This window comes from Eschrichtius robustus, chromosome 8, assembly GCF_028021215.1.
Source record: "Eschrichtius robustus isolate mEscRob2 chromosome 8, mEscRob2.pri, whole genome shotgun sequence".
In the NCBI taxonomy this organism is placed as follows: Eukaryota; Metazoa; Chordata; class Mammalia; order Artiodactyla; family Eschrichtiidae; genus Eschrichtius; species Eschrichtius robustus.
Genome location: NC_090831.1, coordinates 50,827,495 through 50,841,562, shown reverse-complemented (window position 1 = coordinate 50,841,562; position 14,068 = coordinate 50,827,495). Strand labels below are relative to the sequence as shown.

Below are 14,068 nucleotides of genomic sequence, written 5' to 3'. Positions count from 1 at the left end.
AAGCTAGAGGCTGAAGCAATCATGCCTATGTAATGTAATTATTGATTAATTAATTTATCATCATGACTCAAAGCGAATTCTTTCCCTATCAGTTCAAACTAGTTTCCATATATTTTACATGGTGAATGATTAAAAATAAATACATACATAAAAAAATCATGCCTATGTAATGAACGATGTGAACCTGTGGGGATTTGGAGAGACTGGGGCACCTGGAAGGGTATGGAAGCTCCTCATCCTTTCCCCATACTTTGTCCTATGCACCTCTTCCATTTGGCTGTTCCCGAGATATCTTTTCATAAGAAACTGGTCAATCTAGTAAGTAAAACATTTTCTGAGTTCTGTGAGCCACTCTAGCAAACTAATTGAACCTAGGGAGGGGGTCTTGGGAACCTCTGATTTACAGCTAATAGTTGATCAAAAGTACAAGTGACAACCTGGGCTTTCTAATGGTGTCTGAATTGGGGGCGGGGTGGGGACAGTCTTGTATGACTGAACCCTTATCTGTGGGATCGGATGCTATATCAGGGTAGATAGTGTCAGAAGTGAGTTGAATTCTTGGACACTCAGCTGATATTAGAGTATTGCTTGGTGGTGTGGGGGAAACCTCCCTCCCCCACAAATTGGAATTGTGATCAGAACGCCGTTATGTTTTCGTAGTAGCATGGGTCAGTTCTCTACTGAATTGTATAACCCTCAATTTTTTATCCTAGTACTCTGCAGTTTTTAATCTAGCATATTTTTAGTGTGAAAGAAATATTCAATTAAATATTGTTTCAAGTGAATTTAAATCAAACTATTCCCTGTAGGCGAATACCTATTTCTATGTGTCTTGTTGTTCTATGTGTATATATTCTACCTGTTACCAGTTTGCAATCTGATTTATCAGTGTCCAGCAGTTAGACATAGTGCTTATAGAATAAATATATATAAACACGTGACTTATAATGCTCCAAATGTGTAAGGTGTTGATTTTATTACTAAATTGTTTTTTTCTCATTCCATATTTAATTACTGGATTAGCTGGAGGTAGAGTAGGAGTAGGAAACATGAATGCATAGATACAAGCCTAAATGCATTAAAGGCTTATTTAAACATTTGTCTTGCTATGTGTTGATTGAAGGATTTTAAACTACTAGTGAAGAGCAGAACTAGGCATTACCATGAGCACTATGACTAGAATCAAGATACTACAAAATTCAGTCTTTATTTAACAGGGTTGACCTTTTACATGGAAAGATTCCTGCTTTTGATTAAGAACTAATTTAAGGGTTATTCAGAGACAATTATGTTAAGGCCCTGAGATTTCTCATGTGTATGTCCTCCTGGGATGCAGGTGCTTGAAGCGAAATCTTGAAAGAAATAATAGAAATAGAATTCCCAAAAGATACCTTACAATCATAATAGAGTTCTATAAAGAAGGAATTAGAAAAATGTGTAAATTTCTTTACATCTATACAGACTTGAAAATTTCTCCTTTATGTATAATATTCAATTTTTAAATAAGGGAAAGCAAAAGCTTACTCTCTAGTAAGGGAAAAAAGATATACTACAGAAACATTTTGAGTCCATAATATAGTCTATAATGCAATGACCTAGAAATTTATCAAGATTTTTCAAAGTTAGAAAACATACTTCCTTGGAAGTTTACAATTATTTGTAGTATGGTACTGTAGGATTTGTACACTTGATCTTAATGATGTGAAAAAGAGATCCCTAGTTTGTTAAAGAGAGACATTGCTTGCTAAGGGACATTTACAATACTTAGTTAATAATAGTGTAGGACATGGTGACATGGTGACCTGGTCTTCTGCATTATAAGGACAAATTCTTGGTACACTTCATTGTATCAAGTTGATCAAACCTGAAAAGGCTGACTCATGTTGATTAAAATCAAAAGGGACATATATAAGCTACAATGCCAATTTATTTTTTTACGATAGAAATATAACTGTCATAGCACATTTCCTTCACGCAAGCTACATGAGGAGACCATTATCAGAAGATTGCTGGTTGACAATAGGATCAGAACTGGTGTCTGAGTGGTGGGAACAGGGTGGAGGGATAGTTATATGATTTGAATATTTAATGCCCACAGGCTAAAATAGACAGATGTATCCATTTTCTCAGTAGATTCCACTTTCTCATTCTATAAGAGGGTTTAAGTTTTTGGTTCAGGGCAATCTCTTTCTTGCATAATGATAGATGGCTGCTGCCAAAACTCTCCTTTTTTTTTTCTGTATACATTTCTGACAAAATTCAGTTGGCACATTTTTTTTTTCCAGCAAAGTTAGTTTTTTAATCCATTTGATGTCAGGTTTTTCTTGCAAGTGATTCTGTCTTCATACAATGTCATCCTTGGCCTTACATATAATGTGTTGAATTTAGAGTTTAACTTTCCAAATGAAATCCTTTGTCTCTTATTTCCTACTTCTTGGTGGGCTTTCTTGCCCTACTATGCACTGACTAAAATGAGCAAAAAACTAGATTTACAGAACCACACAATACTCTCTTCTCATTAAAATCATTTTGCACATTTATATTATTGTAAACTGTATTTTTACTACCATAATTCTGTAGAACAATGATGATTAGTGAGATAAAAAAATATTCCCAGTATCTGTTTCAAATAATGTCATTTATTTGGAGATGTGGAAAAATCTTTAGATTATTTGAGGTTTACATAACATTTAAACTGTTACTACATATCTAACAAAAATACTCAGATACATAAGGTGACTCTGTGTAGCAGTTAAGGGGTTGATTTAAAATAACTTTTTTTTTACATTTAATCAAAGATTAAACAAAGTATCTTATACATAGTAGTTTGTATCTGTTAACTCCTTACCTCTATCTTGCCCCTCCTCCCTTCCCTCTCCCCACTGGTAACCATTAGTTTATTCTCTCTATCTGTGAGTCTATTTCAAAAGGTCAATACCTTTGACAAAAGCATGCTTGGTTGACATATAACTAACTTTTTGGTTTGGGAGATCTGATATTGTCAAAGCAAAATGGAACCTAAAAGTCTAAACTACGTATCAATAATTTCCTTCAGAGTATCTCAGCTGAGATAAAATCAATTAAGGGCAGGTGGGGAGTTGCAGTCTAGTTAGTTATTATCATTCTAGAATTTTGTATCAAATGGTATGGAAAAAAAATTAATATACAGACAATAATTGCTGAGTTCAGAAAGAGATTTCTACTTATCAGTATTTTTCATTTATGCCATCTACTGCATGGGGAGAGCATTCAGGCAATTTACTGAAGGGCTTTAAAGCTCTTGCCATAATTTCTGCATTTAAGAAGATCAGATGACCAGAAATAGTTTTACTAAGCTAGTTAGTAATTAAAGGAGAAACCACGTTATAATAATTTGCTTATAAACTTTTTTTCTAAGTAAATACAGGGAATGTTCTAAAACTAATTTATTTTCTTCAAGTTTTGTACATTTATTAGCAGTGTTTTGTGTATATTTAAAAACAGTGTATTTTACAAATAGCCAATATATTATTTTGATTAATATATTCAACACACATTTACTGAGCACCTACTGTATAACACCACTGTTCTAAGCACTGGGGATATTTTTGAGAGGGGAGTTAGATAATAAACAAGTAATTATAAAATATATCAAGTAACAATAGGCATTCTGAAGAAAAAATAGAGCAGGACAAGATGGTAAAGAGTGAAAGATGGCTGGGGAGAGAGGGAAGGTGCAATTTTAGCTAGAATTGTGAGGGAAGCCCTGGCATTCAAGGAAGGCTGTAAAAGAAGTCAGAGAGGGTACAGCCACTATGGAAAACAATATGGAGGTTCCTCAGAAAACTAAAAATGGAATTACCATATGATCCAGCAATCCCACTCCTGGGAATATACCTGGACAAAACTATAATTCAAAAAGATACATGCACCCCTATGTTCATAGCAGCACTATTCGCAATAGCCAAAACATGGAAACAACCTACATGTCCATAGACATATGAATGGATAAAGAAGATGTGGTACATATATACAGTGGAATACTACTCAGCCATAAAAAGAAGGAAATAATGCCATTTGTAGCAATATGGATGCAACTAGAGATTATCATACTAAGTGAAGTCAGAAAGAGAAAGACAAATACCATATGATATCACTTAGATGTGGAATCTGAAATATGGCACAAACCTATGCCACAAATATGAACCTATCTACAAAATAGAAACAGACTCATAGACAGAGAGAACAGACTTGTGGTTGCCATGCGGGAGAGAGAAAGGGAGAGGGATGGACTGGGAGTTTGGGGTTGGTAGATGCAAACTATTACATTTAGAATGGATAAACAAGGTCCTAATGTATAGCACAGGGAACTATATTCAACTATATTCAATATCCTGTCATACATCATAATGGAAAAGAATATAAAAAAGAATGTCTATATGTGTATAACTGAGTCACTTGGCTGTACAGCAGAGATTGGCATAACACTGTAAATCAACTATACTTCAATAAATTAAAAAAATGGGAAAAAAAAAGAAGTCGGAGAGATATACTTTATTCTTCTGGATAATCGGCAGCAGTGGGTCTGAGATTGAGGCAGACCAACTACACTGAAGCTTTTTACAAAAAGATTTACCTTTAAGTCTGAACCTGACTACATTACTAAACTTTATTGGGGATTTCAGACCACAATGCAATCTAACATTAAATGAAGTTTTGAAGAAAAAATGGACTTTGAGTGCTAAAATTTAAGGGAATATGGGGCCCAGCCTCACTGTCCTCTAACTTAGAAACATGCATGTATACGTATCTAGTATGAGTTATGCCAATTTTAAGTGACATATTTGAAAATTATGTCAACTTAGATGTGGTGGTGGGGGGCAGTGGTCGCTTTACGAGGACAAGAGATAAGGATTATTAAACAGCGTAGGGCTTGGCTCAGAGTAAACACTTCATAGGTGTACATGCTATTGCTATTATTATTATTGTTGTTATTATTATGTTGGTGTTTTACCTGAATAATGGAGATAAGTGGGAAAATACCATAACTATCCATAGGATGAACAAATGATGGTTGACCAACTGCTAAGCTTCAATCAAACTGGCTTCTAAGTCTTAAAAATCTATCAGAAAAGGCATTTCCCTTATTTTCACCATCTTTATGGAATTTTCTGATGCTCTAGCCACTGCCCTGTGTGAACTCAATAGGTGCATGTAGCCCATTAGAAAATGCCAAAGTAAACCTTGCTGTTCTGTCTAAAGTTACAGAGATTAGCCAGTCAGGCCTCTGTGGAAGAACTGTGGAAGGTGGAGGACAGAAACGAAGGTACAGGTTGTTGTTGAGTTTCAAATGTATCCCACTGGAATTGGACATTTTGTAATAAAAATTCCCAAATACCAAATTGTTCTTTCCAGCTTTCTGTCTAAATTCGTATTGTTCCCTTTGACAGGAGTGCTGTTTCCCCACTCACTCCTTTCTTTCCTGTCCAAACAATTTCTCATGTTTCAAGACTCAAGAATAGAATTAACTTCTCCAAAAAGGCTTCACTTATCTCTACCCATAACTTGTTTTGATTGGTGCTGCACCTTTACTTTCCAATAGCATGTTATATTTTGGCATAATTTAACCTTGTGTATTAGACTTATCTGTCCCTAAGTGTTTGCCTACTTTCATAGTGCAATACAGTTTGTTTGTTTGTTTTAATGCTGTCTTGATCCAGTTTTAAGGCCCTGACTAGAGGCCCGTTTCCCTTCTTGAGCAATTAAGTCCACACCAGACCCTTCCCCTTCTGGCTCTCACACTTTGGGCCACTATGCATCTGCCCTAATCATCTCAGGAACAGGTAGCAGAAACTACAGACAACCCCCTTGAATGTGCAAAATTATTCAAGTTAGCTAATCCACAGAGAACCCGCAAAACCTAGTTAACCCCACCTTACTTGCCATACATAAACTGCCCCTACAGCTCCAGCTTGCTGCTCTCCTGTCCTGGGTGCAACCCCCTTTGTGAATCCACAACTGTAGCCTTCTCTCTTTCAGAGCTGCAAGTAACAAAGAGTTCTGCCTTTCAGAGCTGCAAGTAACAAAGAGTTCTGCCTTCTGTGTGTCACTGTATTGTGTCCTTCCAACAAAACAATCTTCAAATTTTATAAGACACATAGCCAGTACATCACTCTCTGGTCCCTATCAAGATTACAGGACCAATTCCTGGTTTCCAGGCAAACTAGGTGGTTACATCTCCCAACCAGCTGGAGTCTCTCCGGAGAGCTTCCTACTAATTCTCACATTGCATTAATCATTCCTATAAATAGAATCCACTTGTGATCACTTGCGATTGAATCCCATGAAAATGTCAGTATTCAATATTATTTGATCTCAAACATACCAGTTTCATTATCCACCTGATTATATACACCTTCTCATGTAACACACAGCATGTGAAACATCTAGAGGTAGTAGACCTCATTCCTCATCTCTCCATGCTTCTATACTTTTCCCTATCATTCTTCAGTCAAATAGGAGTTGGTGAATTTGTTGATTACAGTGATGACTCTTCTCTAATGAGCAATCTTACTGTGCCTCAAAGCTAACACCTGTATACTGCCCGCTGTCTATAGTAAGCAAGCAAAGCAGGACTTAGAACCAAGGCCTCTGCCCATATTTACGGTCTCTTCCAAGCCGCGGCTGGGAAGGATAATTTAGGACAGGATCTTCCCTCTTCACACATGCCTGTTCCTGGTTTTCACCCAGAGACTTCGGTATAATTTCTGATAAAACAACCACAATGGAGGGTGTTTTATCAGAAATTATAATCAGCAACACTTAGGAAGGAAGCTACATGGCAGACGTCGTGTGTTCTTACTGAATCTTCTGAAGACACAGACTTGGGAAAGGTCAACATTAGCAGTAGCACAGGGCTAAGAACATCTTGAGTTTTGTTACAAAAGCAAAATTAATCTTTTCAGTTAATCTCTTGATATGAGATTTGGGTAGGTGATGGTTGGAGGGGGAAGGGGATAGTGTTGGAGTTTCCACCTAAGCCTTAAACCAAAAGAAATGCACCAGCAATTCGTCTGTTATCAGAGAACACTGCATTGCAGAGTGGGAGATGCTGACTCTTATATTAATGAAGAAGTGCCTTGATTACAAATGTTCTCTGCATTCATATGGTTTATTCCCTTGGGAAGTTTGGATGATTTGCAGGGCAAGATTCAGGAAGTTTGGGGAGCTGGATAAAATCTTATCATCATGGCTACAAAATCTTTACCCTAGTCTCTAAGAAAATCTTATTTAATCAATAAGAAAACATAATGATATAAGGGAATTGATTGACTACAAAGGCAAAGATCCTCCAGAGAATTCAGAGGCTGTATCATAAGAGTGATGAGGAGCAGACAAAAGAGGGAGAAAAGATGTTTAATGTGAACAGAAACTACACACACACACACACACACACACACACGCACGCACATACTTTTATGGTCCAGGGGGAAGTGCCATACAATCACATTCAATTATTTCTTCAGAAAGTAATTTCAATGATCATCTATCCAGCAAGTAATTCTATCACTGAATGTTCTGACCAAAATGCCCAGAAGTAGCCCTCACTGATCTCTTCCTTAGGTAATCACTTAGAAAATTCCTTTCTTCTGGAACCAACTATTCTCAACCAACTATTCCTCTTTGACATCCTAGCAAATTATAGGGGTGACCTTGACGAGTTCCTGACAAAAGCTATGAGATTCTATCATACTAGCTCTGAAGGTATATTCCATATGTGATTGATTAAATGAGAGGTCAATGAAAAAGTTACAGATGATTTCAAGCGTGCAAATACGAGCAGCACATGTGACAGAAAGGTAAAGGAGGAATACACTTACAAAATCATTTTTCTCTATGTCTTCTGTAATGAATAATGGCAGTGAAAGTCAGACTGTGAGAGATTAAGAAGTATAAAGCATAACTATGAGAAATTCGGCACTAAGTGAAAAGTAAGTGTTTTGGGATTTTATTTATTTGCATACGTGTGTGTGTGTGTATGCATGTATGTGAGCACATGCATTTTGTTATTTGTAACTTATGGGGAAATGTTTGTTGATGGGATGGCATAAGAAAAAGGTATGAAAATACTACACTGTGAACAGGTTAAATTAGGAATGAAGATGAAATCAACCATGAACATAGGTGGGAACCTCATGCTGGAAAATGAGGTAGAGAATGTCTAGTTCAGACAGACTTCTAGTAAAAAGAGACAGGGTCCCTTCAAAGACCCTTATTGATTTGTGAGTTAAATGATTGTTTTTGTAATTTATTCCTTTCCCAGGTATTGTATTCATAAAGTTTCTAGCATATAGGATTATTTGCCCCCAAGTTTCCCATATCTCATTCTATTTTGTAGAGTTAAAGTGCTAAAAACATCACAGGATTTTAAGCTGAGTGTGGATGGGTTAATAGGACTCGAAACCCTTGAACTTCCTGTTATACTGCAGCCCAATTTTTACTCTTAAAATTATAGTGCATTCTTTTTTTAAAGAAAAACCTCACAGAGTTGGATCGGGTTTTAACAAATAAACAATGCAAGCTAAATGACTTCATTCCTTTAAAAACCACTCAGTAATTCTTCATTGTCTTGAAGAGACCTAAAGTCAAGACCATGTTGTAGAAGCTTTCTTCCCCTCCGTGTAGGCAAGCTACACTTTCCCTCTTGAACTTCACATTTCAAACCCTTAGGTACAATCTGTGCTTCCCTGAACCCAGAGCCCCTCTTGTCTATGTCCTTATCACTCAGCCTTTTCTTTCGGCTCATCTCCACCTCTCTGTTCCAACTAAACCAACTTCCCCAGGCCTCCCTTTAGCCCACACACATTTGATGGGTTAATTACTGCTAATTATCTAAGCCTCAAGCTGGTTATTTATTCTTCCATGAAGCCCCACCTGAACTATACTCCTATGACTTTGATTCCTGCTTTCTTGGCATTAATTATAGCCTATTTTAGTGATATATTTACTTGTCTGTTACTTGCTAACCAGAGTATGCTCCTTGAGAACACTCTGTTTCATCGTCTTTTTATAACAAAACCTTAACTATGTCTGGCACATAAGTAATCAATAAACACTTCTTTCTTATGTGTGAACTCTAAGCCTTTATTTTTGAAGCGGCAACCCAAAGGGAGAGGGACATATTTCTTAGTTCTTGTTTTTAATAGTTTACATATAGAAGACTATATGCAAACAAGTGATAGATACTATTTTTAGGGAAATGTTCAGTAGCCTTTGGAATGCAAATAAGAACTACCAGTGATTTAAATAAAATACAATAAGTAAGGCAGTGAAAATTCACTCTTTTGGTAACTGCAAACAAATTCCTCAAGATAATTTTTTTTAAGCTCATAGATAACAGCGAATTCATTTGTACAATACCCAGCTAAATATTAATGTTTAGAAAATTAGTATCTAATATGAAATACTTGCTTATTTAAAAAAAATTTAGTTAAGACAAGACCTTTATGTGAAATGATTAGAAAATCTGTCAGTAGATGTAGAAAGATATAGAATACATGTGTATAAATGGGAAGCTTATACTGAGCCATATTAGTAGAGACCAATGTTTACAGGAACATACTTGTTTCAAAGTGGTACTAAATAATGTGTCCACTTTTTATTTCTTTATTTACTTAAATGCCTTCTACATCCTTTTAAAGAAAAGTTGGGGGATTCTATGTCTCAATGTAAGAGAAATTACTGGTTTCCCCTACTTGGAAATCCCATCTTGAGTGACACATTTCCTAGGAGTATGGCATCATTTTTCAAAGACAGTAACTCTGGGTTCTCTTAAGGCACTGTTTGGTTACTTTCAGCCCTTCAACTGCAATGTAAGGTAATTTTTCAGAAAGGCAAGTATCAGTCATATTTGTTTTTTTAACCAGCTTTCTACCTACTAACTGAAAGCAGTGAACTGCTCCACTTTTTACCAAAAAAAGAAAACCATAACTTTAATAATTAAAACAAAACCTCTTATGTTTAGCTATAGAAACAGACTCATATAGAACATTATTTGTAATCACGACAATATTATGCTTTCTAGTTAGCCTGAAGCAACATCTGTCTTCTGTAACTATTTTGAAAACTTATATGATAAAATACATAAATACGTTTTTAATTACATATATTGTATTTGGCAAAAATTAATGTTTTTACCATTCTAGAGACTGAGATATAAAACCTCCACATAATATAAATATCATTTATAATTAAGTTATAATCTTCGAAATACACACATACACAAAACACACCATAAATTTTGGAACATAGAAGATGTATTGTTTTTCTCAACATGTAAATTTTCCCATTTAATATATACTTTTAAAAAATTTAAACTAACTGAAAGTAATCACATGGATTATAACACTCCCTTATTAATTGAAAAAATGACACATTCTACCCCATTGCTGGATTGAGATTACTAAAACCATATCTAAATAAGAACTGTTTTTGCTAAGTTGAGGGAAAGTTTAGAAACATTCAATCAAAAACCTGTTGTTTGGGCTTCCCTGGTGGCGCAGTGGTTAAGAATCCGCCTGCCAACACAGGGTACACGGGTTCAAGCCCTGGTCCCGGAAGATCCCACATGCCGCGGAGCAACTACGCCCGTGCGCCACAACTACTGAGCCCACGTGCTGCAACTACTGAAGCCCGTGCGCCTAGAGCCCGTGCTCCACAACAAAAGAAGCCACCACAACGAGAAGCCCGCGCACCGCAAGGAAGAGTAGCCCCTGCTCGCCACAACCAAAGAAAGCCCATGCGCAGCAACGAAGACCCAACGCAGCCAAAATAAATTAATTAATTAATAAAAAAAAAAAAACACCTGTTGTTTGAATTAAATCTCTTACATTTATTTGGGAATAAAAAATTTGAGTTAGAGATAAATTAGTTCAGGCTAAGTATAAAAAAGTAAGATTTCCTTTGTATTTTTTTCTCCTAACTGCTGTCAGGGAGTTGAATGTTTCTTCCAACTTATTTCTGTAATGTTTATTTATGTATCAATTGATTCTAATTTGGGTAAGTTACATTCCACTGAAGTTCATTCAATGTTGAAATTCCATTCAACAATTCAAAAACTATTTTAAATTTAAAAATTTTAAACTATTCATTATAGAAAATTTCAAAAGCAGGTTAAACTAGAGAAGACAGTATAATGAACTCTCATTTACCCATCACACATTTTATCACTCAATTATCGACTCATGACCAAGATCATTTCAAATGTATCCCTACCTATTCCTCCCTGTTCATTATATTAACACAAATTCCAGACATAATATCATTTATTTGAATTTCAATTAATATCTGAAAAGACAGACTCTTTCCCAAGATAAAATCACAGTACTGTTACCAGACCCAAAATAAGAATATCAATATTTCTTCAATATCACCAAATATCCAAAAGGTTTTCCTGAATGTCTCATTACTTTTCAGTTTGTTTGAGTCAGAATACAATTAATATCTCCTGTTAAAAACAAGACAGCAGGCCCCAAATGAAGTCACTTATGCTAAGTGCCACATCACAAAACTGACACTTAATTAGTTTCATCTTCCCCCGAAATGAATCTTAAACCAGTCAACCAGGAATCACCTGATCAGCACTAATTAAGCAATCTGCCTGACAGATCCACGCAGTTCCCTAACGGAAAGTCAACTTGCAATAACCAACTGCTTTTTTTTGCCTAATAGAACTTTCTTGCTCCCTCTCCCTTCTGCCTGTAAAAGTTTTTCATTTTGTACAGGTCCTCAGAACTCCCTTCTTTCTGCTAGATTAGATATTGCCCAATTGGAATCCAGTTTTACACATAGAAACTCTTAAAACGCCTCAGTTTATCTTTGAACAGCCCTGGTGTCAGAAGAGGGAACAGCAGGAGACGCCCCCCCTCCCCCACCCCTCGCCGCCGCCCGGCCCACTGACGCCCCAGCCCCTAGGAGCACTGAGTAACCAGACAGAGGTACCTGCTGAGTCCGGCGAGCTCGCTGCTTTCTCGCTGCCTCCGGAGGTGGTGGGCGAGTCCCTGGATCTTAGCTCTGCAGCGTTTGTGTTATGAGCCTTCAGACTTTCTTCGAGCGCTTCTTTTTCCGGGATGGGTTGAGAAACTGGCCAGAGTTGAACTAGGACAGACTCAGAACCCAGCCTGGGTCCAGGGATGGATCGGTTTTGACCCGGAAGCCAGGCCGGGCCTGGGGATGGACTGCTTCCGACTCAGAAGCCGGACCAGGTCTGGGGAAGGACCGGTTCCGACTCAGAAGCCGGACCAGGTCTAGGGAAGGACCGTTTCCGACTCAGAAGTCGGAGCTGGTCTGGGATCTGACTGGGTTCAGCTTAAACTGGACTGGGTCCAGGGTGAGGCCTCAAGTGTAACATTTTGTTTTAAGGCTGAACATGTAGGTTAACCTTGCTAAAGATAATCTTGACTACAGTGGCCACGGTGGAGAACTTCTAACCTAGATAAACTTATCCATTTATGAGGTGCCCTATAGCAAAAAGGGTCTCAGTCAAGCACTCACTATAAAGGGTGAAGGTAAAACTATTTTTCCTCTTCTCTGGTTTCTAGTGACCAGGATGAGAACTGCTAGCACACCCCACTCGCTCCAGCGCCTGTAAACTGGATCCTGAGAAAAGTAGCAGAAGTTGGCAAAAGGTGAGAATTCTCACCAAAGTCATTTCTTCCCGATTTCTAACTGTGGTGCCTGGTCGAGAGAGGAAGGTAAAATTTCACATTGGCCTTTCCTTTCCAATGTTTTTAAGAATTGCCTTTTCTAAATTAAATTTTATTTTTTAACATGCAAAATATTTACATGGTTCTAAAATCATAGTTATAAAACAAGGTCTAGTCAGAGAAACCTAATAATCTAATTGGAATCTAACAATTCCAACACGCTACACCTGGTTTCCTCTCTCTCCTGTAGGTAAATATTTTAAAATGTATATTTTTCTTCCACTTTTACGTATAAGAAAATATGTTCATAGATATATTCATTGTGTATGTGTGTATATGTGCGTGTGTGTGTATGTGTGTGCATGTATGTATATATATATTCAAATCAACCCCCCCCCCCGGCCCTTTCTTTGATAAGCAGTGGAAAAGTATATATACTTTTCTCTACTTTGCTATTTTCACTGAACAGTATGTTTTGGAGATCACTCCATGGCGACATAGAGAGATCTTCTTCATTGTTTATAGCATAATAGAGTCTATAGTGTGAATGTTCCATAGTTTATATTAGCAGCTACCTTTGGGTTTCTTTTTTCTTTCTTGTTTTTAAAGAAATGTTTACAAATACTGCTAAGATGAAGAGCCTGGTCATGGATACATCCATATTTTTTCCAATGCAAAAATATGGAAATAGTGGAATTGCTGGGTCAAATTTCATATACATATGCATTTTTTCTGTTTGTTACCAAATTTTCTCCATAATGATTTTATTTTGTCATACTCTTAATGATTTTTATAGGACATAGTAAATATGAAAGTACAATCAAGTTTCTTAGGCTACTTTGTGCCTTCATATGATTCTTTCCTTTGGGGATTAAGAGGACTCCTATTTGAAATCATAGACTCACAGTACAAATTGAATTCCTATTTGAAAGTTGGCCTAAAGAATAAATTGCTCAAACTGCTACATTGTATGCATACATGAGGTGGAGAGTGCATGTCTGGAAGTGATGCATCTGGATGAGTTATTAAACCATAACTATTTTCTTATGTTTATAGTCCCATGGAATTCCAGATACCATTGTCTTTTTTTTTTTTAAACATCTTTATCGGAGTATAATTGCTTTACAATGGTGTGTTAGTTTCTGCTGTATAACAAAGTGAATCAGCTATACATATACATATATCCCCATATCTCCTCCCTCTTGCATCTCCCTCCCACCCTCCCTGTCCCACCCCTCTAGGTGGACACAAAGCACCAAGCTGCAGATACCATTGTCTTAAAGGCATTAATGCTTGCTGAATATTTTATTTCCATTTTGCATTCAATTTTGTATTCTTTTGTATTTGGGTATTCTCTAGTGATTTTTTTTCCTGAGATAATTCTC

At 36.7% G+C, this 14,068-nt stretch overlaps 1 long non-coding RNA gene across 1 annotated transcript in view; it reads right to left on the bottom strand.

Annotated features, from left to right (window-relative positions):
- Positions 1-12,167, bottom strand: part of LOC137768837 (uncharacterized) — a 156,952-nt gene extending 144,785 nt beyond the window's left edge. Inside the window, exon 1 of the long non-coding RNA XR_011074819.1 lies at positions 11,980-12,167. This is a non-coding gene — a long non-coding RNA (uncharacterized lncRNA). The remainder of the gene's footprint in view (positions 1-11,979) is intronic.
- Positions 12,168-14,068: the final 1,901 nt, after the last annotated feature.